Raw genomic sequence first — 26,410 nt, 5'->3', positions numbered from 1 at the left:
CAAACAGTAACACCCCCTCCTCTCCCACAGTCGCTTCTCACCAGTATAATAGCAATAAACACCAAACCTCAGCATTCCTCCACAGCGCTCACACACACAAGTTCACCTCACTTTTAATCTCTCAACACGGAAGGTGTGTTTTCTTCCTGGTCCCCCAAAAAATGGAGGCTTTTTTTTCTGTACTCATTACACTAAAGATGCTTTCGTTAGTAGAGCAGTTACTATTAGGTTCATTTGAACTGCGACTCAGATACAGTTATTCCACACACACACACACACACCTCCCGCCCCTGATCACTCATCAGAGAAGATCATTAAAAGATTTCAGGCAAATTTAAAACTCCCTGTGGGTTTACGCCTCATTAGTGGCGGCTGATGATCTACAGTAGGTCCCGAAGCTTACTCCAAACACACACACACACACACACACACACACACACACCCAAAGCGCCGGCTCAGACGAACGCCACACCTTGTGTTCACACATCTCACCAACGGTCCCAGAGTTCAAAACTAAGAAAGGTGTGTGTGTGTGTGATTTGCATGCAGCTGGAGGACGAGAAGTCACCTGGAATTGTGTCTCATTGGTTTTGTTTTTGTGTACGAAATGTGTGTTTTTTGCTTTATTTACAATCAAAAACTGACATATTCCTGAATCTTCTAATCAAAAAGCAACAATAAAAGTAGCCGTATCTGTACAGTAGGTGTAGAAAGTTCTCCGACTTCTTCTCATCACTCTTTTTAACACCAAACATTCATTCTCATCAAGCTCAAATCAGTTGCTTGATTTTTCCTGAAAAGCGTTTTTCCACACAAATCTGTAAATCTGTAACCTTCAGTATCTACAGTTGATGTGCCCTTTAGCAACATACAAAATCCCCCAAAACTGTTCCAGCAGAGCTGCCAAAGAGCCTCAGTGTTCTTTAAACGAAGCGCTTGTCGGCTCGTCAAACACGCCCCTCTAAAACCTTTTTGATGTCTTGTACGTTTCAGAAACTTGTAACTTTCTGAAACTGACAATCCAACTTGATGCAGCGATTGGCCGGGTGTGTGCAGACCAGAAAGCATGCAGGATACATTTTTTGCTTCTTCAAAAGAAATACATCCGATACCTCTCAAGTGTACAACGGAGTGCATCGTCATCATCGTCTTTGAAGAGGGATTGTCCGTACGTGTGAGCCGTTATCTCCGTCCAGCCCGTCGCTATGGCTCTATGAAGGCTTTATTTCCCTCCGAAACCTTCAGACGTGGCCGGACGACCTGCTTCGTTCGAGGCACACTGAGCCCTTCAGACTGAGCTCCCACTGCAGCATTCACTACTGTAAGTGTGAATGTGACACAGAGCGTTACTGGGAAACAGAGAATGTGTTCAGGCAACTTTCCCTGGAAAGTTAAAGTAAAAAAAACAAAAAATAATAAATGCCGTGTGTGTGTGTGTGTGTGAATTCCTGAATTCCAGCAGGCCAGCAGAGCTCACAGGAACTGAGCCCACACACACACACACACACACAAACATCTGCCTGAAACTCGTGCACACTGAGACAGAGTGTAGAGTCATTCAGTGAAGTGTGTGTGCGTGTGTGTGTGTGTGTGTGTGTGTGTGTGTGTGTGTGTGAGAGACAGTGATGAGGTTCAGGTTTAACTACAGTTGAAACGTGTGGCTCAAATCACCAATCTGATTGGTTCATATTCGTTATATAATAACCATAAACCACCGCTACGATGTCCAATTCTTTTGCACTTTCAGCATCGCTCCATGTCTGAATGCGTTATAATGGTTCCTTAGCGAAACGGTCATGAGCGGATCACCGTGACATAAAAAGTAACAGAGTAAGCTGCGCGTCTTGGCAACCGAAACTTGGGTAAAGTAGAGCATCACCCTCTCCACGCAAAGCAACACACCTCTACCTCACAATCAACGGCACGCCGGGTACATGCCGCTGTCAAAGTACTGACGCTGGACAGTTTCTCAGTGGTTCAAATAATATGGATGAAAAGGCAAATAATGAAATCAATGTAACGCTAGCCTGTGATCAAAACCGAATTTGCTAGCTGTACGTTACATCACAAACAAGGTTCTATTGCAACCGCCTCGGTATGTGCAGCGCGGCCAAAAGGGCCGTGAGGTATTACTTAAATGGCTTATTTATGTCTTTACATGCCGTCATGTGGGTACACACCCTACACTGGTCCCCTCAGAAGGTCAATACTGTGTGTGTGTGTGTGTGTGTGTGTGTGTGTGTGTGTGTGTGTGTGTGTGTGTGTGTGTGTGTGTGTGTGTTAGAGGCATAATGCAGAGCCACTTCCCCATCCTCTGCACTATTACACTCCCCAATGGGAGATGACATCACCTCGACCTGCTCCACTCTACTCCTGGCACGCACACGCACGCACACACACACACACGTCAGAAAAAGGCTGCAACAGTGGGGGGCTGTATTGATTAAAGCCCCCCCCCCCCCTCTACAAGACCCCTCACTACATTCAGACATCATCTGAGCTGATTGTAATCACTTAGCATGTGCATCTTGTATCTTCCTCTGTGATATTGTTGTGTTTTCTGTGCAGTATGTTGCATCATCGTGGCGCTGTCTTCAGTCGAGGATCAGAATGGGGAGGGGTTTTGTTTCGTGGGTTTTTCCCAAATCTCTGTTTTCCGTCTTCCTTTCCATTTTAAATCCTTCTTTTTACGCGACATAACGAGCAGTCAGTCAGTGTTTGTGGTCTGCTTGGATCAGGAATCATGTGATTCAACAAGCCACTCAGATTTGGCTCCCCTTCCTATGTCACATGCAGGCTCATTAGAATATATTGAGAACTGTCTTTGCAAAGATGCAGCATATTCTGTCTCACAAGCCAATCAGAGCAGACGGGTCTTTTTTTTTTTTTTAAGAGACAGCCGCTAAAACGGAGCATTTCAGACAGACAGTATGAGAAGAATGTGTTTTTAAATGTTAAAGAATTTAAACATTTTCGAGTAGAAACCCAAAATACAAGTATCAACATGAATATGAGCATTATATGTCCCCTTTAAAATTCATGTGAATTTAATCTTTTAATTTAATTTTTGTATCGTACATTTTTACATCATCTCATAAATGTGAGTAAACTGCACTGCACTGCACACAAAAGAGTGACTTCTATCTGGCTCTTTGCCTTCTATTCTTCCTCAGGATGCGGCTAACCAACCCCCGGGGGACACAGATGACTCTATAAGTGATGAACAGCGAGTGGTTATCGATCCGAGTCTGTGTGCAGGGAGAAAATGCCGACCTCGTCTGCATGTCGACCTTCTGCCTGAACATGACCAACAGGAAGTGAGCCTGAGAGACGGTCTGGGTGGTTTGCTTCTATGTGCATTATGTTACCGAACGTGACTACTCAAGCGTTAACATGTCGGTTTCAGGACAAACATGGTTGATGCATGATGTGTTCGAGTGTTTAAACAAGCTGGTTGGTTAGAGCATTAACAAATTATGTATAAAAACAATGATGTAATTTTCAAAGGATTGAGAGATCACACACACGAGCAGTTACTGCACAGACAACAAATGTTCATTCTGAATTTGTTTCCTCTCGGAGATATTTATTCAAAGACTTGTCTGACAGTTTCTAACAGGACTACAGCCATGCTAGCAGCTCTGTGAGCTTTGAGCTCAATGCCAATGGCAGCATGCTAACATGCAATGTACAGCACGTAGAATGTTCACCACTATCTTTGCTTAGCATGCTAACGTGCTAATTAGCAATGAACACAAAGCACAGCTGAGGCTGATGAGAATGTCATTAGTTTGACAGGAATCTAGTCATAAACCAGAGATATGAACTTTCATGGCAATGCAACCAAGAGTTGTTGTCGGACTGCAACCACAAGTGTGGAAATGTAAAATAATAACCTTGAACATTTTGGACAAAAACATGGTCAACATCCCTACTTTTGCCAAATTTTGTGCGACAATAAATATTTTAATTGATACAACAGATTTAGTTTCAACATTTTAAGCAAAATGTGAAACTTTTACCAAGTTTAGAGATGTCGAACATGTCTTTGATGTGGAAGTTCTTCAGCGTGAGTGAAGAAGACATCAACCGTGCAATTTGTCACAACTGCAAGTCCAAATTAATCATTGGAGGAACATTTGGAACGCCTAACTTAATCAGACACTTATTATATTGTAAATCATTCCCAAAATCATTGGACGGAATTGGCAACAATAATATGTAAATTACACCAAAGACTCGAGCCCTTCTCTTGCTCTTACTGTGCAGAATAAAAGTGCATGCGAGTCTGAGCCGAGGACAAGTGTGGCCTACATTTCTCTCCCACAACCTGAGCGAGGCCAACGGAAACACCCCTGAGTGTGTTTGCTTTAAAGCAGCTTTGCCCGGGACTTGAGCTCCAGAATAAGAGATGATCTGCCCGCAGATTTGGCTCTAAAGACGCGGTCAGCTGAACTTTATCCAGAGGGGCTATTGCTGAATAACTACTGGACACCACAGAGCTGTGGAAAATGAAAGAGTAGAATTTGAGAAGGCGGGCAGGATCAACGGACACACTTAAAGAAGCACAGGCCCGTATCAACACGGGTGAGGGAACCTAGGTCTGAAATGTCAACAGAACAACCACAGAGGTACCATCAGCTCTCCCTGTAACCGCCGCACAGTTACCCAACGCCAACAGTCCTACTTTCCAAACAATGCAACCAAAACCAATCAAACATCGACAGGGTCACGGTGTCACTAATGGCTCCATCATCCTCATTGATCCTTCGGTTCCCACCTCGGTTTCCCGTCGGCCCCGCAGCTCTATGCTGGGATTTGTGCCTGCAGGGCAAAGATCAATATCTGCCTCTCTGTTTCGTGCATTGGACGTCCACATTTTTCATTTTCAAATAATCAATGCAGAGATAAACTCAGATTTTAATTTCAAACAGCAGAGCTCTAAATGTCAAGAGGATGGAGCAGGTTAGGCCAAATTAATGAACATCAATGTTTTACATTTTCATCAAATTGAGAGTAAATATAAAGATGGGAAATAATTCAGAACGTACAGTAAAACAAAGCTTACTGCATTACTCACTCTGAGCTGCCCTTGTTATGATGACTGTACATAAAAAAGGTCTGAGATGTAAAATGTCAGGACCAATTAAACGCCCACAAAAGGATGCGATCCTCTTTTGACACTGAATTAAACCTGTTGCTTTTTTCTTTCCAATCACACCCAAAGGGGCTCAGGCTGAGTAATGCTTGCGGACCGACAGTTGCTCATGCAGAATTTCCGCTCTGTAATGACTGGCGGGGCCGTGGCGTTTTTGGAAAACATCTAAGCAAAGCAAGTCTGGCCCTAATAATGGCCCTCACAGCGCTGGACCAGCAAGAACCAAACACGTCATGACCGGCAGGATGCGTGCACGTGTATCTAAGGCAAACAGGAGATTACCCTCATTGATGCAGATGCAAAACTAGGCTTTCGTGACGTTTGCTGAATGCAGTTTTGCAGCCTTTTCAGGCACAAAGTCATGCACAAAGCAGCGTGACACTTGAAGCGATTGTTTACTCCGAAACAGTTGACCAGCTTCTCTCTGCAGGCCTGTCACTTTAGGTTCACGTCAACAGGCTGCCACGCCTTGATTGTGGACGGACAAAGCAGGTCAGCAGCCTAATGCGTGCATTTGTTTGGTTGCGAGTGTTTGTGTGTGTAAAAATACATAAAAGCCAGTGCAGTCCTTGCATACAAGCTTCATACAGGAGGCCGGAGTTCATGCCCTTTTGCAGACCAACAACTAACGGTTACAATCCTTCCCGAACATTAATTACGTGTTTGAGGCTCTGGGGAGGTGCGACACACATCTCCTTGAGCCAAAAACGATGCATTCAAGAGCAGCCTGCAGTATTCTATAAGGGAAGCAAACAACAGATGAAGAAGACAAGAGGCTCCGGGGAATGACTCCGGTCACAGTGAGTCACGAGAGACCAACCTTGGCAACATGGTTGTTAAGGAGTGGCGTCACTCAAGTGACGGGAAGAGGAGCCGTTATGTTCTCCGTGGTCAGCAAGGACGGACGGAGGAAGAGCAAAGACGAAGGTCTTTAAGGTCCATTTCAGTGTAACACCAAATACAGTTTCAGTCATTTAAAGAGCATTTTTACGAAACAAGTTGGGTATAAAATGTGTTGCACAGCAAGATTGGACAATGATCAAACAAATCTCATTTGATGAGGGCTGGAATTAATGTTTCCCTAAAAGAGAACAGCACATCTTACTTAAAAGTTCACATATAGTCCAAATACTCTTGGATGTCCAATGCATTCACTGAAGGACTATAAGCTTCATCCAAAAATCTGAGATCACTGAACAAAAATACAATGTTTGAGCTCTGAGAAACTCTGTTGAAAGGCTTCTAAACACTTCACTCTGAGGTGGAAGACCTCTCAGCCACACAAGGTGACGTTGTGAAGGAAATGAGGCGTTTCACTCGGGGAAACTGCGATCTGTAGGCGGTTAAATGGTACCACCGTTTCCAAGCAATGCCGTTTGACATTTTGATTTGTTTTCTGGAGGAAAAGCCTGCATTGTTTGTCTCAACCCCCCCCCCCCCCCCCTATTGTGTGGGCCACACCTTGTGTTTCAGCAAATTCAACCAGTCTGGAGACACAATAACAATGTGAGGGCTTTTCTGCCGTACATTCACTTGCTCCCTTGTTCTACCGCGCTCTCTCTCTCTTTCTCGACAGTAGAAGTCTCTTACTTCTCAGTTTTCATTCGGCTGAATCAGCGCACCTCCCTCTTACCCTGAAATCCAAAAGGAAATGAGTCTCTAATTAGGGAAAGAGGAAGATGCTTCAAGGTCCTCTTTTCGTTCCGGTGAAACATGACACGATTAGAGGCGAAGGGGAAAACGCGGCACTGTGGTTGCTTTCACTTCCACCTCAGACTTTTTCAGCCACAGAGATCTCTGCATTGTGTTTGCCCTCTCCCCATAAACCCCATGAATCATTTCCTGTGACGATCACTTTGAATATGCAGACCAGCAAAAAAATGAGCAGGCCCTCTTCTGATAATTCACGGTTTCTGATCTGCCTGAGCACTGGACATTTTAATCGTGAGAAACCTGAGAGTCTGAACCTGCAGGACGGCCTAAATTACCCACAAGCCTCCCTGACAAGCTGCATTGTTGTCTCTGCCACTGCAGTGCTCTGAGCAGGTCAGACAGATGGGGGGGGGGGGGGAGAAACAAGCAGAAGAGACAACTGTCAAGTGCAGATCTGAGCACTGAGGCTGCAGTGCAATGCCAGGTGATGACGGTGCTCTGCAGGCTGGGAGACTGGTTCAACCCTTCATTACGGCTCACGGGCCGCCTCCAAATGAGACCGACTTTGAGGAGAAACACAAACGGAGGCTTTATTTAAGATGTCAAAGACAACAAGGCCATGAAATGCACAGTACAGGATATAATCGGCACACTGAAAGACCAGAGTTTACAAAAAGGTTTCAGGATCAGAATAGCCACCAAAAACACTGGCGAGCAACAACAGGAGCTGTAAGGTGCTTAGTTGGCGCTATTCTCCAATAAAACAGGAATACACAACAACATATGAACACATTTGGTCAACGGATCCGTTTTAAATATCGGAGGGAGTAATTGTACAAGCAGTGAGATGTTAGATGGAAATGACTGCATCATCCAGGTAAACCACTTATTTGACCTTGTTGTGCAGTGGAAAAACACACGCATCATGCTAACATGGATTGAGTGAATGTTGTTTCTCAGAGCTCGGCTCGACTATCCATAACTACCATCGACAAAATCTGGGCCTCACTCTCCAACACAACAGTGCACGGTCAATAGGAAGTGGACGTAGTCACCGTGAGGTCACCAGTTGGTCTGTGGACTTTGGTTTTGAAGCCTTGAGTTTGGCAATTTGGCCTTGGCCTTGAATTTTGCAACCAAAAGTGACGCAAGATGCTGAACAAGACATTTTTAGGCAACCAAAATGTCACAATTTACTTTCATGAACAGAAAAGCTGTTTGACAAGTAAACAACTCTCTCTGGAACAAAACGCGACAAAAGAAAAAAAGGGAGAAGGTGAAATTGACCCGTCCCTGATACTTGGGAGTTAATTCTATAACCAATATGTCCTGAACAACTACAGTTGTAAGGCAACAGCAGGAATAGAGGTCGCAGCCCAGTGTGGAGCCGATAGAGATTCTCATCTTCTCTTCGTGGTCAACCGATTAGGTTGTTGAGCGAAGACCTCTGGCACTGAACGCTCCGCTGCGCCTCATCATTGAAAAATGGATGAAATGGCTGCAGAGACGGTATTGAGTTCTCACCCTGGAGGCTAAGAGGGGGACGCAAAAGGCTCCTTGGCAAAGACAACTCCAGATAGGGTCATAAATCAAGGTCTTACCTCAACGAGATCAGCAGCGCTGGTTACAGTTACTCACTTACACCTCAGATAAGATTCATGTGAAGAATTGCATGACAATTACAACACTTGTGCATTCAATGAGTTTGAGGCATTTAAATGCACAATATCCTCAGATTATGTCCTCTGAAGATTATGGGATAGTAGTGTGTGACAAAACCTTTTTGGAACCAAATGAAATGACGTAACATTGAATATCAAAAACTGTCACCTTCTGAAATCTGGCATCAAGGCTTTTTCATATTCATACCCTTCTAGGTTTTTTTATTATAATTTTGCATCTCACTTTGCTTCTCCTGAAACTATAGATGCCTGGCCCAATGAGTATCCCTTCCTCAGTCACCCTCTCTGCCCTCCAAACCCAATCCTGTACGGTTTAGATCCGACCATCACACAGAGGAACTGAATGCTCAGGGATTATATCACAGAAAACTCACGCTCTCAGATTCCAGACTGAAGTTGACCCTCCAAATAACTCGAAGGATGTTTTTAAGACCTGCATGTCGCCTGCAGACCTGCATGTCTGTTTTCTGTCAGCTAGGCGGGGAAAAAAAGAAAAAGTGTCCAAAGAGAAGAGGCAGTGAAGGGAAAGGGACAAATAAAAAAATAAAAAAGAAAGGAAGTAGTGTCAAATTCTTCAGCTGCGCTTGCCAAATCCCGCTGGATGATGTCAGAGATGCTCAAATAAGATTTTTAATACGATAATGAGGCTTCATGGCCAACAGCTATTTCTGATCAACATTTAGACGCGTCACATTCATGATGCCGTTTTAAAGAGCAGAGCTTTACCGAGGGTCCGTCTGCACAGTTGGCCACCAGTCTGCTTCCTGCTCAGAGGGCCCTGAGGGAAGACGCTTGCTTTGTGCGAGTGTGTATGTCAGCATGCGTGTGTGTGTGTGTGTCTGTGGGGATATCAATGACGTGGATTAGGTGCACTCCATTTAGTCCCAAGAATGACCCAAAAACACATCATCTCCCACAAGGACAAGCCTCAGGGCACGCTTAAAACAGGGTGAGACCGAAGGAAGTCTCACACAATCACCACAACCATCTTCTCAGCCATTAACATGAAATCATACACATAGAAATACACACTCGCAGTGAATTTTCACACGCATGATCACGCAGAAATTAATACTACAGAAGACACGCGAATGTGAATCCGCTCCGGCAGCAGAAAAGGCGATACCATGCTCATCAATAAATCAAACACTGACGCGATGGGGTAGTGGAGAGGAAGCCTGCTCCGCCATGACGGCCCTCTCAGGAAACTGACACGCTTTGCTCATGTGGAACAAGCAGCATTAAAGAAAGAGGAAGTCTACTGTCAGCAAAGGTGATCGAATGCAAGAGAAAACAGATTAAAATGCAAATGTGTGAACTCCTCTCCCACTCCGCCATCACATTACTGTTTTTAATTGAATTGACTCCTTCGTTAAGCCCCGCCCCTCGGCGTTACTCCGTCAAGCTGTCAGAGCTACATGGAGCCCACACTGTCACGAACTGCACTCACTGAAGAAATATTACATTTTTGGAAAAAGCTATTCCAGAGAGCAGACAGAAGGCTCTATAATATGCGTGTTAAGGAAAATCAACAAAGACTGAAACAATTACATGAGAGACTGTGGAGCAGAGCCGATGCCACGCTACGATTGGCCAGTCTGCTTTCGAGGGGCGGGACTTAGCGAAGAGTCAGAGACAGAGCAAGTGAAGAAAAGATAGAAATAACTGTTTAAACTTAGATATTTGCGCGTAGTCTGTTGTCGTTTACCTGAGAGGATTTACTCACGTATCAAACGACAGTTGAGTGACAAAGAGAGACTTGAGCTCTTTCCGCTTCCTTTAAAGTACGACCACAAACTCTCACCACCTTCAACACACTTCAACAAAAGATGAATCCAGCCACAGAGTGCTTCACAAAGTGCTGCAGCAACAACCGGTGATGAAGACGTGATGAAACTTCACATCAACAACAGACGCGTACGAGCAACAGACAACGACATCGGGTCCAGTTTTTAATGCTTTCTGCTTTACGACAGTCCTCAAATGAGGAAAGTCATTGGTTCAACTGTGGGGCCTTCAAGACAGTGTTTCCTACGCTGCCATCCATCTTTTGAAAACCTCCTTCAACCTCTGCACTATTATATCAATATGGTGGGGCTACACAATAGAAACCCCTCTCAACATGTGTTAACAGAAACTGACATTATATCCATTGAGGTTCGATTTATTGTTGTACTGGATTGCATTTGTTTTAGCTAAAGTAGCACCTAATAAACTGGTGACTGAGTGTCATTTTAATGTTGTCAACTACACACATTTGTTATCATCATACATTGAAATTTCCTGTTAAAATGCACCATTTCTTATCTGTATCTTGTTCATTTGTTGGTGAAACGACCCAATTTTCTCCACATGGATCATTCAAATTTCATCACACACACACACACACACACACGCAAAACCCGACACATGTCCAACACATTGCTGGCAAAAACCGAATCACTGCGCAGAACTGGCAACACACACTCACATCATGAAAACAAAAATGCACATCGAATCACACACACACACACACACACACACACGACGATGTAGACACGTAGCACAGACGTCGTCTCCCCTCCCCCTCCAGCCCTCCTTCCAGCCACCAAATCCACTTAGATGCCAGTGAGAGAGTCTCTGATTGTTTTCTCTCTGGCGGCAGCTGCTCCGCCTGAATCCTCTGTTGTCTCGACCACCTAATCAACTATCAGCCAGGCGGAGATGAACTGAAGAGGTGGGAGATTCACGTTTCCTTCAGCAATCAGCATGGGTCTCTGGGTCGTATACACAAGGGTAATGAATACGGGATTTACGGGACGCAAGGATCCAATAGATTTGAAATTTAAATAAGTGATTTTTCTTATGTGTGTAAAACAAAACACAAAAAAACAGATACAAATAATACAACAAAAACAACAGTAAATTAACAAATAGTATATGATACAAATATCTGATGCTTAAGGCGTTTTGCTTCTATGGCGTTTTGTTTTCTCAGAAGACTAAAGGTGCGAAACCTCATCTGCACACAGGAAGTGACACGTGTGGTACGGTAATGACACGAGGGTTTTTCAAAAAAAAAAGTCTAGTGGTTGTCAAGTGGGGGGGGGGGGCATCATAGTGGGGAGGTAAATCAGCTTAAAAGGCCACGATGGCGGCTGCCATCTCATTTTCACAACCCAATATATGCACTAACGAGATTGCGTTGAATGCAAGCACACACACGCGCACACACACACACACACACGCACACACACACACCTAAACCAAAGGAGCGAATCCATGCGGTTGCTCAGTGAACTAGAGGAACCGTTACAGATAAAACGCTGCAAATAACGCCAAATATATCTGGATTCTCTGTGTTTAATGTTCTTTAATGAGGATTCTTTTCAGTTTTATAAATCATCGTATATTTTATATTTTCAGGGTTTTGGACTGTTGGCTAGACAGAACAAGACATTTGCAGACATCTTGGGTTCCTGAGGAATTCTGATGGGCATTTTGCAAAATGTTATACATGTATTAAATATTTATTAAAATGTATTAAAACATATATATATCTGACAGTATCATTTGCAGCCCCACCGGCAATGAATCCTAACCTTTGTAGTCACATGTTTGTCAGAGAGGTGTTCAATTCATGACTGTGAGGTTTCATCTTTAAGAGAGACTATTTTACTTGCTTATGGATTTAACTTTTGACTTGTCGGGGATTAACGGTGTGTTATTTGTTCTCATAAAAGTCACGCAGCCTCGCTTTAAGGTTTTCATGTAATTTGTTCCTCCCTATATAAACACTTGAAATATCAAGCAATGAAGCAAACATTACAAAACACAACTACAAACACCTTTCTGTGAGCAGAAAATGTAACGTTCTGTAAAAAAATGTAAATATATACAAAATAGTTCCTTCTTTTATATTGATCGACTCATCAACTATACTGCTTCAGCTCTATTGTTTGATATTATCACAAGTGGGGAAAATTAAGTATCATTCAAACATTTCAAAACATTCCTGAAGCCAAATTAAAAGATTTTCACCTCTAATATTGCATCTTACAATATTACAGTAAGATTCATCTTTTGATATGTTGTTGACAAAGCCAGCCGTCAGTTACAGATCAAGAATAAGAGGAAAAACAACGACGCAGCTGAAGATCTCACAAAATGTGAGGAAAACTAACGCTTCATCACACCTGAAAAGATGCCGCTTTTTATTGGGTTTTACTGAGTCTGAACATAAATATAAGAAGAATCTCTCTTAGCGACACAAACGTCAACAAGACAGCGCAGAAGACGTCCGAACCCGCGGCGTCTGATCTGCACATCATGTGACTTTGAGCCGCTGAACCGCCGGCTCCCACCTGCTATATTCGTACTGTGGCGTCCCGGTTCAGAGCCGAGCACCAAAGCAGGAACGCACTCTGAGGTACATGAACATAGTTTTGTTTATTCTACAGCCATAACAAGAAGTGAAATGAAGGCGACTGTGTTCCATTAATCTGCAGAGTACTTTCCCAATTAACCACATGGTCTAGAAAACGTCAAAGAACGTGAACGATGTCCATTAAAGCCCGAGGTGACGTCTTCAAACGTCTTTATTTTGCCAAACCAACAATCCAAAAAAGCCAAAAAGACGTTCAGTTTACGATCAAATAAAACAGAGAAAAGCAGGAAATCCTCACAACTGGGAAGCTGGATGGATGTTTCTGCTAGAAAACAGACAAAATGAAGACTTGAATCAGGAAACACCTGATGAAAGAAAAGGTAAACAAGACTTGACAAAGCAATTCAACACTTTGGTGCCTTGACGGTTTTTGACGCTTGATGAGACGTTTGGGTCAGACCTCCTACAAGTGTTGAGGTTTGCTGAAATGAAGAGAGGTTTTAAAAGCACTGGCATTGAGACATCACACTTCATTTGGTGCTTCATCAAACATGAGTGCCACACCCAAGTCCTCCGGTTGCAGACTGCTTTGTTCTGGCTCTACACACACACACACACACACACACACACACACACACACACACACACACACACACACACACACACACACACACACACACACACACACACACACACACACACACACACACACACACACACACACACACACACACACACACACACACACACACACACACACACACACACACGTTCCTGGTATTCCTCGTATTCAAATTCCTCTCGCGTGTGCGTCCGCTGCCAGCGCTCCTCAGCAGGCCGAGAATTTGGCTGCGAGTCCCGGCCAGAGTCCACGGTGACGGAAACCAGACGCCGCACAGACGGCACAAATATGAGACGAGCGCTTATTAAAAGACAACAGCTTCCAGGGGGAAGTGACACGAGCGCTGGACAATGCAGCCTCCCGAGTCTGCAGGCCAGGCTGTCAAAAGATGTTTCAGACCTGAGCCACAGACGCGAGCGAGATGCGACATTATCGGCTGCCTCAAAACCCCAAAATGACACGGTGCTAATTGCAGAGGGGCGAGAGTTTATCTCCTGATTTACCCTCACGGGCATTTTTTTTTCACAGGCAGACACTCTGGCTGGCTTTTGGGGAAAAGTGGCTTGCTGAGCTAGATCTGTCAATCTGAGCTGCAGCTCCATCAATCAGCTGGCAACACAGCGAGACAAACAATGCAGCCTCAGCAGCACAGCTGAAAACATGCACTTCACGTGGCCGCTCAAGGCACAAGCAAGCTTTTGGGCTCATCTACGACTGGTTTCCATCATCCTTTCCACACGCAAATTGCAGCTGAAGTAATCGGAATAAATAGCAATTTGAGATGTTTCAGTACTGTTGGTGCATCACATCCTCTGAGCCTCCTGCCATTGTTTTCTTTGGGTTCCAGCTGCAACAGTCATGGTTTGGCTACGGACTGCGCTCAGCTGCCCGACACTGAATTAAGAAAAAGAACTAAAAACAGCTTCCTGAGTTGGTAAACAAAATCATGAATGAGATGTTTTATTCATTGCTGCAGGGAAAATTCCCTTTTCTTGTCTTTAGACCTCAGAGTGCAGGGTCAGCTGTCACACTGTGACCTCGAGGCTTTTAGGGATTCAGAGAACTGATCAAAGACCCTTCAGCTCGGCAGATGACTGCCGGCTTAATGCTTGGGGGTCGTGTGGATCATGTGGAGGGATCTCTGAGCACCCAAACCACCCAGAAGTCAACAAGAAGAGTGAGATTAAATAGAAAGACCATCATATCAAAACTATCAGAGCAAAACGTTCACTTATTCTTCTAAAAACATTGTTCGTTTTGTAAATAATGCCTTGTGAAGAAGAAAAAACTGATGGTTATGTTTTTAGGATGGTGATACTTTAAATAAGGGCCATGAGCAAACATTTTATCCAGTCTATGTAATCTATTACATTGGCTGCAATTGGGGGCTTTTGACAGGATCCCAGTACTCTGGGATTTAAAGACATTATTCTAAAGCACTAATTTAAACAGAAAATAATTATTTTAAGTAATTAGAACAAATCTTGTTCATCAGCAAGAAGCGTAAATGATTGTGTGAAGAAGGCGAAGAGTATTAGCTCATCAGAGGGGCTGCTCTTCAGCGAACAATGGCTGTGAAGGAGGTCATTTGGCATGCGGATCAGAGACCGTAAAAGAAGCGGACGTAGTGTCCGTAGTCGCTAGGTTTTGTGGGTTGCCGTTTTGAAGCCTCGAGTTCGCCATTTTGGCCGTCGCCATCTTCGTTTTGCAAGCAGAAGCGACACGAGAGGGTGGCGTTAAGTACCGCTGAACGCTGGACAAGACATTTTAAGGCAACCAAAATAATTTCAATGAACCTCCATGAACTGCACATATGGTGTTAAAGGGTTAAAGTTAAAAGACAAAAACACGGACAACTCCCTGACCAGACAGCGCCGTGGTAGTGACCTGTCAATCACAAGGTAGCCCCGCCCTAAAGCATACGCTGCTTTATGGTTTATCTTAATAAATGGACCATAATTTACGAAATGAACATCATGCTGTGTTGAAGAAGACTTGAAACAAAACATTGAGACCATAAACTCATGTTTACAATGTTTACTGAGGTAATAAATCAAGAGAGAAGCAGAGTCATTTTCTCATAGACTTCTACAATCAGAATTCTTTTTGCAACCAGAGGAGTCGCCCCCTGCTGGCCATAGAAAATAAATCAAGTTCAAGGCACCTTCACTTTGACTTCACTTTTCAGACCCGGAGGTTTCCGCCTGAAGCGAATGAGAGACCACTTCAACATTTCCAAAAACCTCTCTAGCAGTGATTGCCAGTGTGTCAATGGTTACGCTACTGGTGCCAGTGGCCTCCCCCATCACATACAGAAGCTAGTAGTGGATATACAAAAAGGCTAGAGGCATAGTCCTATATTCTGCAGAGAGGGCCGGCTGGCTGGTTGATTTAAAAGGAATCCCTCAACACGTATTAACGCCGAGACTCTTTCTCATAATCATCCCTGTCCAACTCTCTCTCTCCATCTGTGATCAGCCGAGCAGGACGAAGCGTGGCGATGCCGCTGGCCGCTCTTTGCCCCGGGACATGCCCGGGGGGGGGGGGGGGGGGGGGGATCAACGCCCTCACCAGCTGCTGCCTGTTGCACTAAACTCAATCAAGACTTGCTCCCTCCGACTGTCCACGGCAACATAACTTCAGCAACAACACCGCGGCATTCGCACGACGACAAACCTTTTCGTGCCGCGTTAAAGCGGCGACAGCCACAGAACGAGGTTAAATGAACAATACGAAGAGACGCGAGAAGCAATAATGGATGCAGAAATTCACAGAGGAATAACAAACAGCAGCGCCCTGCTAAGAATCAAGCCATGTTGGCATCAAAAGGACTTCTGCTATCATGCTAACAATCCGCGGCAGTGACACATATTATACTGCAGCAACTCCTTTGAAGGAGACTGTGGAAAAAGTGAAAGTGATCCTAATAGTGTTGGGCAGCCGCACAAGAGAGAGGTAGGATTTCTAGCCGGCTTGTCTTTCTTCTTTTGGACATAGTTTCTTTGAGTGTTCCTCTCCAAAAGAATACGTGAAGCCCAACAAGGAGAATGTGTTTGTGAATAGAGAAGTGTCTGTGTGAGGTCGTCCGATTCCGACTGCGGTCAATATGATGGACGTCACTTAAACACTTAAAAGACTCGAGGCGTCAACACGGTGACTAAACACTTTTCAGTCCTCCTGTCACATGAGTGTCACAGAGGTCAGCGGGTCAGCGGCATAAACAGCAGAAGTGTGTCGGCAGGATCCTTTTCAGATGCAAAAATCAGCATTCTCTATTTCAATTTTCAAGCTGCGTGCATGTGTATCATAAAGTGTGTTTGTGAGGAGCAATTCTGGGGAAATGTTGTTGTTCTGTTTGTTTTTTCTTCATTCATAGTGTGAACTTATCAAACCGGGATAACATGACATAAGGCTGGCATTGATCTTTGCACTTGACTTTCTTACCATGTCTGTGGCGTACGGATTGCTTTTGAAGATGTGTTTCTTTAAAGAAAACAGAGGAGTGACATATATATTCATTTATATGCTACAATGCTTTTGTTGGGGACTATTTTCAGCTGTGGATTAATACACATTTGGTACGCGCGTGAGTATTTACTGCAGCAGGATGATGTCGGTGGGATTAAGTCAAAATAATAATGGCTGAGTGAAGGAAGGCTAATTTGAGTGTTGTAATAGTTGTTGGATAACAATGGAGCTTTATGGCACAGAGGACACATCCAGCTTTGGGTACCCAGGCAATACCGGTTTCTATGACCAATCCCTTGCTGGTTTTGTTATTTCCATGAGATTTGTTGACAACAAGAAAAATATGGAATCTCAACAGATACCCTCTAAATAGCAAGATGTGTCTAATATCACATGTTGGTGTCCATCAGAAGCAAACAGCAAATGCTCAAGTTACAACTTGGCACAGCTGTATGACAAACATGCATACAAAGAACAGGAAGACGCGGCGATTACTCCACTGATAGCAGCCTCAATTGTCCAGAATGCATTGCAGCCTCATGATTGTTTTTGTTTGTTTTAATGAGAGCTGCGAGACTTTTTCTTCTCTCACTCCACAATCACAACAACAATTACACCATGTCAGGCCGTTACACGTCAGTTCTGCCGTGACATTTCGGTGGAGCGGCTCTGTTTTTGATTTGTTTCTCCTCTTTCTGGATCAAAGGTACTGTATGTATGGACCCAACGGACCTCAGCTGGTTCAGATGGACATCCTATGATGTTGAAGGAGGACAGTATCGTTAACGCGAGAGAAAATGTCGGTATGTGTCCTCAAGCGGCTCCAGAAAAAGAGGCCGTCGTTCCATGTGAATTATTCAAACGAATGGCATTCCAACTCAAAACCCCCTCATCCTCGTGTGTGAGCAGCTGCTGTGGTGTTCATATTGACTGTGACTGGGTAGAACATGTGGATGCTCTCCTTCGGCCGTGACGCCTTCATCCGTCACACGTTTAGAAAATGAAGCATTTGGAGCCGCTCTGCTTCAGCTGGAGCTGCAATGTTTTCAGTCCTGCTCTCAAGAGCTTTGCCAATTACATAAGAACCCGAATTAAATGTTAATGCCAGCAAAGTTCACATGGCATTTTTCAAAAGCACTGCACCTGTAACGACTGCATCCCCTTCCCCCGTGGCCTTTCGTGAACATTGCCACACATGCAGCCAACGGCTCCTCGCGCTGCGGCTGAGCCGGAGAAGGAGGAGCTTTTTGGGTTCGTAGACAGAGACCTCTGGGGCCACTGCTGGTCTGGTGTGGTGTGGCCGAGGCCATGCAGGCCTGTTTTAACATGTCAACGGACTGCTGCTGCTTTGCTCAGTCGCTCAACTGTGATTAGGTAAATCCACCAGAACTGCTTTGCTCTATCTGCCGTTAGAGGTGCCTTTATTTCCGTCGCCTAAATCCCAGACTGATTTATTTCCTCATTTACGATTTCAAAACACTTCATTTTGTGGAGCAATTTGGAACACAATGGTTTTCTGCTTCAAAGCTGACATGTAAAGGCTTCACTTTATATGTTCTGACACTCACATGACCCACCTCTTCATCATCAGAGATGTGACTTATCTGTTTCTATGATAATCCATTGCTTTTTTTGCCCTTCCAGATGTCCAAAACCAAAATATATGTAGTTTAATATCATAACAGCATGACAAAGCAAACAGGCAAATAGTCACACTTGAAACCAGTGAATGTTTTGGCAAAACAACTGACGTTACGAATACTTGCCTAATAAATAAAACCATGACATGTCAAGTTGCACATTTTAGTGATATGACAACAAGACGTGTTATGCCTGTGGGTTGTGACCCCACAACAACATACTAAACAACATAAACCTCCATCCGCAGCAACACATACTATAAGTGCACAGCAGCTGAACAGCCTGGTGTCCAGTTGGGGGAAAAAAAAAAAAAAAAAATTATATATACCGATATATATATATATATATACCGATATATATATATATATATACCGATATATATATATATATATATATATATATATATATATATATATATTTTAAAACGCCTCGGCCATGCCCCATCAGGCAGCAGCCTTGTGATGTAAGCAGCCGAAACGCCTCACACATGACGAAGAATGTCACAACCGTCCGTCACAGCTCTCAACACCGCGTAGTAATGTGACACACACACACACACACACACACACACACACACACACACACACAGCTCTGCAGCCTTTTTTACAGCACCATTCAGAGCCCCAACCTTCCTCTGCGACAATAAACCCAACCAGCTCTGGATGAATGGAGCTCTTAACAGCATCATCATCCATTTATACCAGTGCGTCACGTTTATTTCTACTGCTGCACCGTGTCACACTCACGCGGAGACCCAAACCGCAGCCCAGATGTGGCGTCCAGCACACACCGGGGCCACATCTATAACGGCACATTAACGCATTATGTAAGAAGAGAAAAACAGTGTGACATTTAACCGAGGCGGCGGCGGTGATGGAGGGGTGAGGTGAGGAGAGAGGGAGTGGGGGGGGGCTGGAGCCCTGGGTGCGTGCATGGGCTGCTGCTGGAGGGCATTCGGACCATGCCGATCCATTTCTTTCCCAATCACACGCGCTACGTGGTCTGATGTCCCGTTTGAATGGGGGAGCAGGAGGCTGCGTGCAGCTGATGGCAGATTGACAGACAGCGAGCGACCCGTAAAAACGGAGGTCTGACATTCCGCACCACGAGCTCCGCTGGTTCCGTTTGAACTGACAGCAGAACGCAAACACGAAGAGGACTTTAAGGGGGAGAGGAGAAATAAAAAGAGGGGCTTACCTCCTCCACTGTGCCGTCAGTCCTCTGCTCCGTAAATCTCCCCGCTACGAACCCTCTGTTCCGACGAGGAAGAGCAGCAAGCCGCGCGCCTCCTGTCCGAAAAGCTTGGGGTGGTTTTTTACCGCAGGGAAACGCTGTCGTGCGTAACAGTCCGCACCACGTATCCCGCCGCACAAATCTCCAAATCTGCTGTAGATATGATCCAGTGTTTTCTGTTTTGCTTATTTCTGTGTGTGTGTATGTGCGCGTGTGTGTGTCGTGCTCCAGTCGTCACGTCTCTGTCTCTGTCTCTCTCTCTTTTTCTTTTCGTCCACAATCGCCTGCCTGTCGTATCGCGCGTGCACTTGCGCTGCGCGTCCACGTCAGGGCCGTAGGGGTGGGAGCTATATCGCAGTTGTAATGGGCGGGTGGGACCCTCCTCTGTGTGAAATAACTGTCATTGTTTTCAAGTGAAATGTCAATTAAATGAGCATTTTTTCATTTTTTTTCATTTCTGTCAGTTTTCTTAAACACAGTGATCATGTAGGATTTGATAACAGGCAGCGTCGCTCAGCACATGACTGACATGACATGTGGGGGTGTGGCCAAAACTGAGGACACCCCCTCCCCAATGCGCACACACGCACGCACACACACACACACACACACACACACACACACACACACACACACACACACACACACACAGATGCATGTGGGATGAACCAGACTGTAAAACCCTTTCCTTTTATTTTAAAGGATTTACATTGTGTATCTGTGAGGTGTACTTGTGAAAACATCTCTAAAATGTGTTATTCTGCAACTTGTCTATACATTTTCCCTCTAGAATTAATTACATAAATAGAAATACTACATGCACAGTATTTGTTTTTATGAGGATATTAATAGGATTCCAATCAAAATTGGGGCTTAAAAAGCTCCAAAAACGTAAACATGTTTCAATAGTTGCCCTAAAGTTCACTGTATGTATCTATTTATTCACTCATTCACTTTGGTTTATCGTGTTTTAAACAGTACTCTCTCTGTGAACCATGCAATATTTCATTTTGTGAGATAACAACTGATTTTCTCTTAAGATAAATGATGCACAAAGACATGTTTGAGCCAGATATTTGGACAAAGCCTTCATCAGTCTAAACATACACTTGGCATTTCTTGTCTTTCTTCTGCTATTTGGTGCACAATTCATTACATCTATACTAAATTATGATGCATGATTTTGTATATATGTTGAAGATGTTGCATTGTGTAATTATGTGGGAAGAGTAATGTGTTTGACATGTCACATATAAAAACTAGAATGTAACCAAGAGACGTAGCTATGTGCAAACATCATCTTAATCCTGAATTTGAATCCTGCAGTGGGTTTGTTGCTTTAGCCACAGAAGCAGCGTGGCTCTATGGGGTGGGAACGTCGGTCAGTGGGTCGGTTGGACACCACTTTGATCAAACGGAAGTATCCCAACAACTCATTGGGTGGATCAACGTGACATTTTGTACAAATTATTCATGCTCCCCAGAGGATGAGGACTTTTCATTTTTGTGATCCCCTGACTTTTCCTTTTCGCGCCTCCATGAAGTTGGCGTTTTTGGTATTGATGGAATTTTGCGCCAGTATTCATGGTCCCTATGGATGGATTCTGATGACTTTTATGACCCTCTAACTTTAATTTTTTAGCGCCACCAGCAGGTCGAGGTTTTTGTAGTTATCCATTGAAATAGCATAACAACTGCTTCATGGATTGGCAATGGGTCTTACAAGTTTTAAAATTCACTGATGGCCAAATCCAGAGTTATTTTCCTTCCGCTGTTCATGTGAATGAGGCTGGACCGAGGGTTTGAAGGCGGGATTAAAGGAAACACCTGCAGTGCGCTTGCTCTGAGGGCCCCTGGATGCAGATCCGGATGATTTTACACTCGGCGGTCAAACCTTTTTGTGCCACTGAGCCACTTTAGTAAGAATGAACTGGGTCCCGACTCTGACGCCGTATCCAGTTCTCTGTATAAATCCATGGGTATACGTTACACCTGCTAAACGGATCTGTCAGTTGAAAGGTCATTATTGTTTCAGTTTTTGTTATCACCGTGGGGGTGTTGAGTGAAACTCTTTTTGAGGTGCATAGAAATAACACCGATAGAGAATCTTTGGTGACTCTAATTAGAGAAGATTTAGCAGCAGATCTCGGGTAAACTGCTCCGGGGCTGCTTACTCTTGACAGACAATACCTCTGCTGGCAGGGGATTGACACTCTTTACCCTCAAACGTGTGTGAGGGAAGAAACAGATCGCACACACTCCTGTGGCGGGTTTGAAAACATCCCACCTATTTTTTCATGGGATCGGTTTCCAGCCGGGTGACATATTTACTAGCCAGACATTTTGAAAAGGAAATCCTCCCTTTGGCCCTCAAAGTTGGAATCCAACTCCGCATCGGGGGGCCCTCGGCGTGCATATTCAGGCCAACGTCAGAGTCCAAAATGACAGGAGCTTCTCATAAAATGACAGAGACAGTAGCTGAGGGCAGAGGGTGCTGGTGGAGACAATAGACTAGAAAGGTGGAAATGTTGGGGAGCATAGCCAGGAGGCCGACCGGACTCTTCTGTCAACCAGAAAACTGAGACGGGATGAAGAAAAACAAGACAACAAAGGGGCCTCTTGGTATTTTAGCAAATGTGACATTTGGACATTTATTTTATTGAAAAAGAATCCATGTGCAAAAGTTGCTGGATTTGTGTGTCAATGAATCTCATGTAAAGACACTGCCAATATCAAGGAGAGTTGACATTTGGGAAATACGAGAGTTAGATAAGAAGATTGGTATCTCGTGCAGTAAATATGAAGCTACAGCAGCTGGTTGGCTTAAGTAAGCACAAAGACGGGAAACATCGGGAAACAGCTGCTAGCCTTGCTTCAATTCAAGGGTTACAACGTCTGCTTACCAGTACCGCTAAAGCTAACGATAATTAATACATTATATCTCATTAAAAGTGTAAAAACCACAATGTGTCGCTTTTAAACATGTTTCCAGTGGTTGTGATTATGCTAAGCTAAGCTAACTGGCTGCTGGCATGCCGGTGGAATCTATTTTCTTTTATGCCATTTCGTATCAGTACTTTTTCTGTAAATTTGGGATTTTAGAAACCTTTATATTCTACACATAAACATTTCACATGGTGTGTATGTTTTCAGTGAGTCAGTTCATCTAAAGTATGATTCCTTTAAGGCCAACAACATAAATTAGTAAAGGATTCAGTATTTCACAACCAACTATATAATTAAGTTGGGCAATACAGCGGTGACTCTTTATTTAAAGGCGTGTAATTTCCGAGTCATTTCCAAGAAATAACAATGTAACCCGGTACTAATTAGACTGGAAATAGATCTATTCTGAGATATTTGAGTTCAGAGTTTAGTTGAGTGTGTAGGCAGCTGTTCTGTAGACAATATAACTAATTAGCTAACTGAATACAAACCTTTAAGAGACTTTTCTTTTGGTGTTGAGTGTGGGATGTTAGGAGGACTTCGCCTCCTGTGATTAGACCCCAAAGCTGCTTTCATGCTGCCTTTGTGCCCAATGAACACGACATGAACAACTCAGGAAATGGCAATAATATTCTTTGAAATTGAGGCATTCCCAGATTCTCACGCTTCACCTGCAATGACACACTGTTGTCCTGATACCTGTCTCATGACACTCTTTCAAAATTCACTGGTAGTTTCGTTTTGTGTCACAGTTTCCCAATTATGTCTCGTGATGAAGCTGGGCAGACATTGTGACTCATTAAAACACAAAGATGAACCACTTTGAAAACCAGTAGATCCACTCGTCACAGTGATGTGGGAAATAATGCACACAGAGGTCGGATTATTTCCCAGATTCAAAACACCAAGCGGATGACTGTACAACCTGCTGTCTGATCTTAACCTGAATCGTGATAGAAATTGTCTTCATAAAGGACCACAAGACATTGACTTGAACAGGAAGCCAATTTTATGAGGAAATGGCGTCCGCGAACAAAGCACCGTTAGCTAGCTAACTTTTAAAGTGGCTAAAATGCTTCCGCTTCTGTTACATGAGTTCATATAATGATGCTTCAATGATGCTTCAACGGTGTGCAATTCATGACTGATCAACGTGAGGTGCACTGGCTGGTGTAGTTATATGGTGAGAGGTAACTTCAGCTAGCTAGAAGGGCAGTTAGCGTGTATGAAGAGATTTGGATACAGCGTTGGTGTCGGAGCCCATTTTACAACCGTTAGGACCAAATGATTTAAACACAAACTATTCTCGTGTTCACGTTTGGAAGTTGATTTGCATTTTGAAGTTGCTTTTCACTACGTTTGTTCTCTAAAGGTTATTGACAACTCTACTCCAGCAACGAATGCAACGTAGCAATTTATGTTATTCGTGGCACCTGTGTTTAAAATGAAAAATATCTATTTAACTTCCCCCCCCCCATTTAATAAACACTGTATCGTGCAATAACAATGTAAGGAAATACAAACACTTGTTGTTTTGTGGAGCCTATTGACCTTCTACTGAGAGCAGAATCAAAGCTGATTTGTCGGTTCACGTATTGTTCGCAGCTTTACACACGAGAAAGTGAAATGTTACAGAGAGAGCTTGACAGTATGACTGAGTGTGTGTTTGGTTTATCTGTGCCTCTGTGCCTCCTCATAGTGATTGGTGGCTGGCCACCACAGCCTTCTATAGTTCACCTGGCTGCTGAGCACCTTTTGCCACCTTGATAAGTTTTATAGGGGCCCATAAAAATCCCTTTAAAGCTGGCCTCCACCACTGGCAGCCAAATAATGATTAAAACAACATAATCCACTTTCGTGATACCAAAAAATTAGAAGGCCAGGAGAGACTGGATAGTCTCCATCGCTCAGCCTGTATGTCAAAACAATGTGGGAGATTAAATCACAGGAAAGATGTTTCGAGTTCAGCTCAAATGTAGAAATGACAGTCTTTCGTGAGAACAATGTGAGAGCTGTGTCAGCGGCCTTTGACAGATAAATATGGTGAAGGAGTTATAAACTCTGCATCTTCAGGCAGATCCAGGAGGGTCTGTGAGCCAGCGCCACAACGAGGTCAACAGAACAAATCGAAAAACGCTGCACACTCCTCATCGCTGAATAAACACTGCAGTGTGATGGGTTGTTTATTGAGGTGCTGCAGCTGCAACTTTACTGCGCCAATCCTCGGAGAGAACAATGTGAGGATGTGATTATTTTTGATAATCTCAAGGTAAGCTGCCAGGCCGTGGCAACACTCCGATGTATAACTGAGGGGAAAAGCTCAAACAAGAAACAAAGAGGTTTCTTCTGCAAGGCTATTCATTAATAGACGAATGAGTCAATCATTGGCTACTTCTTATCACGCGACTCCTCTGAAATATAAAGTATATACGGTACACAGTAGATCTATGTTGTATTTGTACTGGATCCTCACAAGACCTTCAGGTGGAGTTTGCCATGTGTCGGAATGAAAGATGTTGAAATGTCTATTTTGAGGAAATGTGTGTTCATACCTGAGGATTTGAAAAAGCAAAACTCATCAGACTACTTGGCTGACGGAAGAGATGACTGTTTATGTGTCATCAATTAGAATCATGATTCATGTGGAATGAAAATGAGCTGAGTCAGCTTCCAAGAATAGAGACTGAGCGCACTGTCTGATTGAAAAGGGACCACAGTGCACACACACCACCTGACCTGACTGAGAGGTCAGAGGTCAGAGGGCCTCCTACAGACAAACGCTTTGAGGACTTTTAAATCCCTGTAGGTGTAGTTTAAAAGGAGATGGGCCTCATCTTTACCGCACATTCAAGCCGAGGGGGCCTCCTAGTGGTGAAAATCATTAATTACACAAATGCACAGCCTGCTCTCCCACAGCCAAAGGGACTACGTTTTTGTGGATATCAATCAAAAACATAAGTCACTGGTTCTAAATTCAACTACCAACAGTTTTATGTGCATTATTTTTGATTCCCCTCTTTCAATTGAACTGCAGTTATAATCCATCACCAAGTCTTTCACCAGCTTTCTCCAGACTCATCACTTCCTGGCTCCATGGCATGCAGAGGCCTTCATCCATGCCATGCTACAGCTCACCTGGGTCATGGAATCCCAGGCCTTAGCCAAGCCTTTTCATTAACACAGCTTTTTCTTGTTTCTCATATGTATGGTAAGGTGACATTGCATTAAAGGCACTAAAAATCTAATTTATATTGTCATTATTTTGTGAAATTAGTTGATCAGATGTGTAATTAATGCAATTTGATGATAAAACACACTTGAAAAATTGTGAACCTGTCTTAAAACAATACTCACATGTCCATATTAACATTTAAACAGCGTTTGCTCGCTGTAATCAGTCCTCCTGTTCATACTGGCCTTTAAAAGTGTTCCGAACACATTTCCAAAGAAAGAGACGGGGACAGAACCCAGTCGTTGTTACTTGCAGAAATACATTCCAAAGTTGATCTCAAGTTATAATGAAGCTTCAGTCGTCGGAGTTATTCAAATAGATTGGGTGTCATTTAAATTTGTATTCATTTTAACATATTAACATTGTACATAGATTCAAAAGCCAGGATTCACAGACAGTCATGAAAAGA

The 26,410-nt window shown here is 43.8% G+C and overlaps 1 protein-coding gene across 12 annotated transcripts in view; it reads right to left on the bottom strand.

Moving 5' to 3' along the window:
- The window catches only part of LOC306781598 (unconventional myosin-IXAb-like), a 103,134-nt gene extending 83,281 nt beyond the window's left edge, over positions 1–19,853 (bottom strand). For all 12 annotated transcript variants that reach the window (XM_079274514.1, XM_079274524.1, XM_079274519.1 and 9 more), the window contains exon 1: positions 19,788–19,853. The gene's annotated coding sequence lies outside the window, so the exon portion shown is untranslated. The remainder of the gene's footprint in view (positions 1–19,787) is intronic.
- Between the last annotated feature and the right edge of the window lie 6,557 nt (positions 19,854–26,410).

Source organism: Melanostigma gelatinosum (assembly GCF_949748355.1).
Source record: "Melanostigma gelatinosum genome assembly, chromosome: 1".
Classification (NCBI taxonomy): domain Eukaryota; kingdom Metazoa; phylum Chordata; class Actinopteri; order Perciformes; family Zoarcidae; genus Melanostigma; species Melanostigma gelatinosum.
Note: the sequence above shows the minus strand (reverse complement) of the source record. Positions and strands in the feature narration are given on the sequence as shown.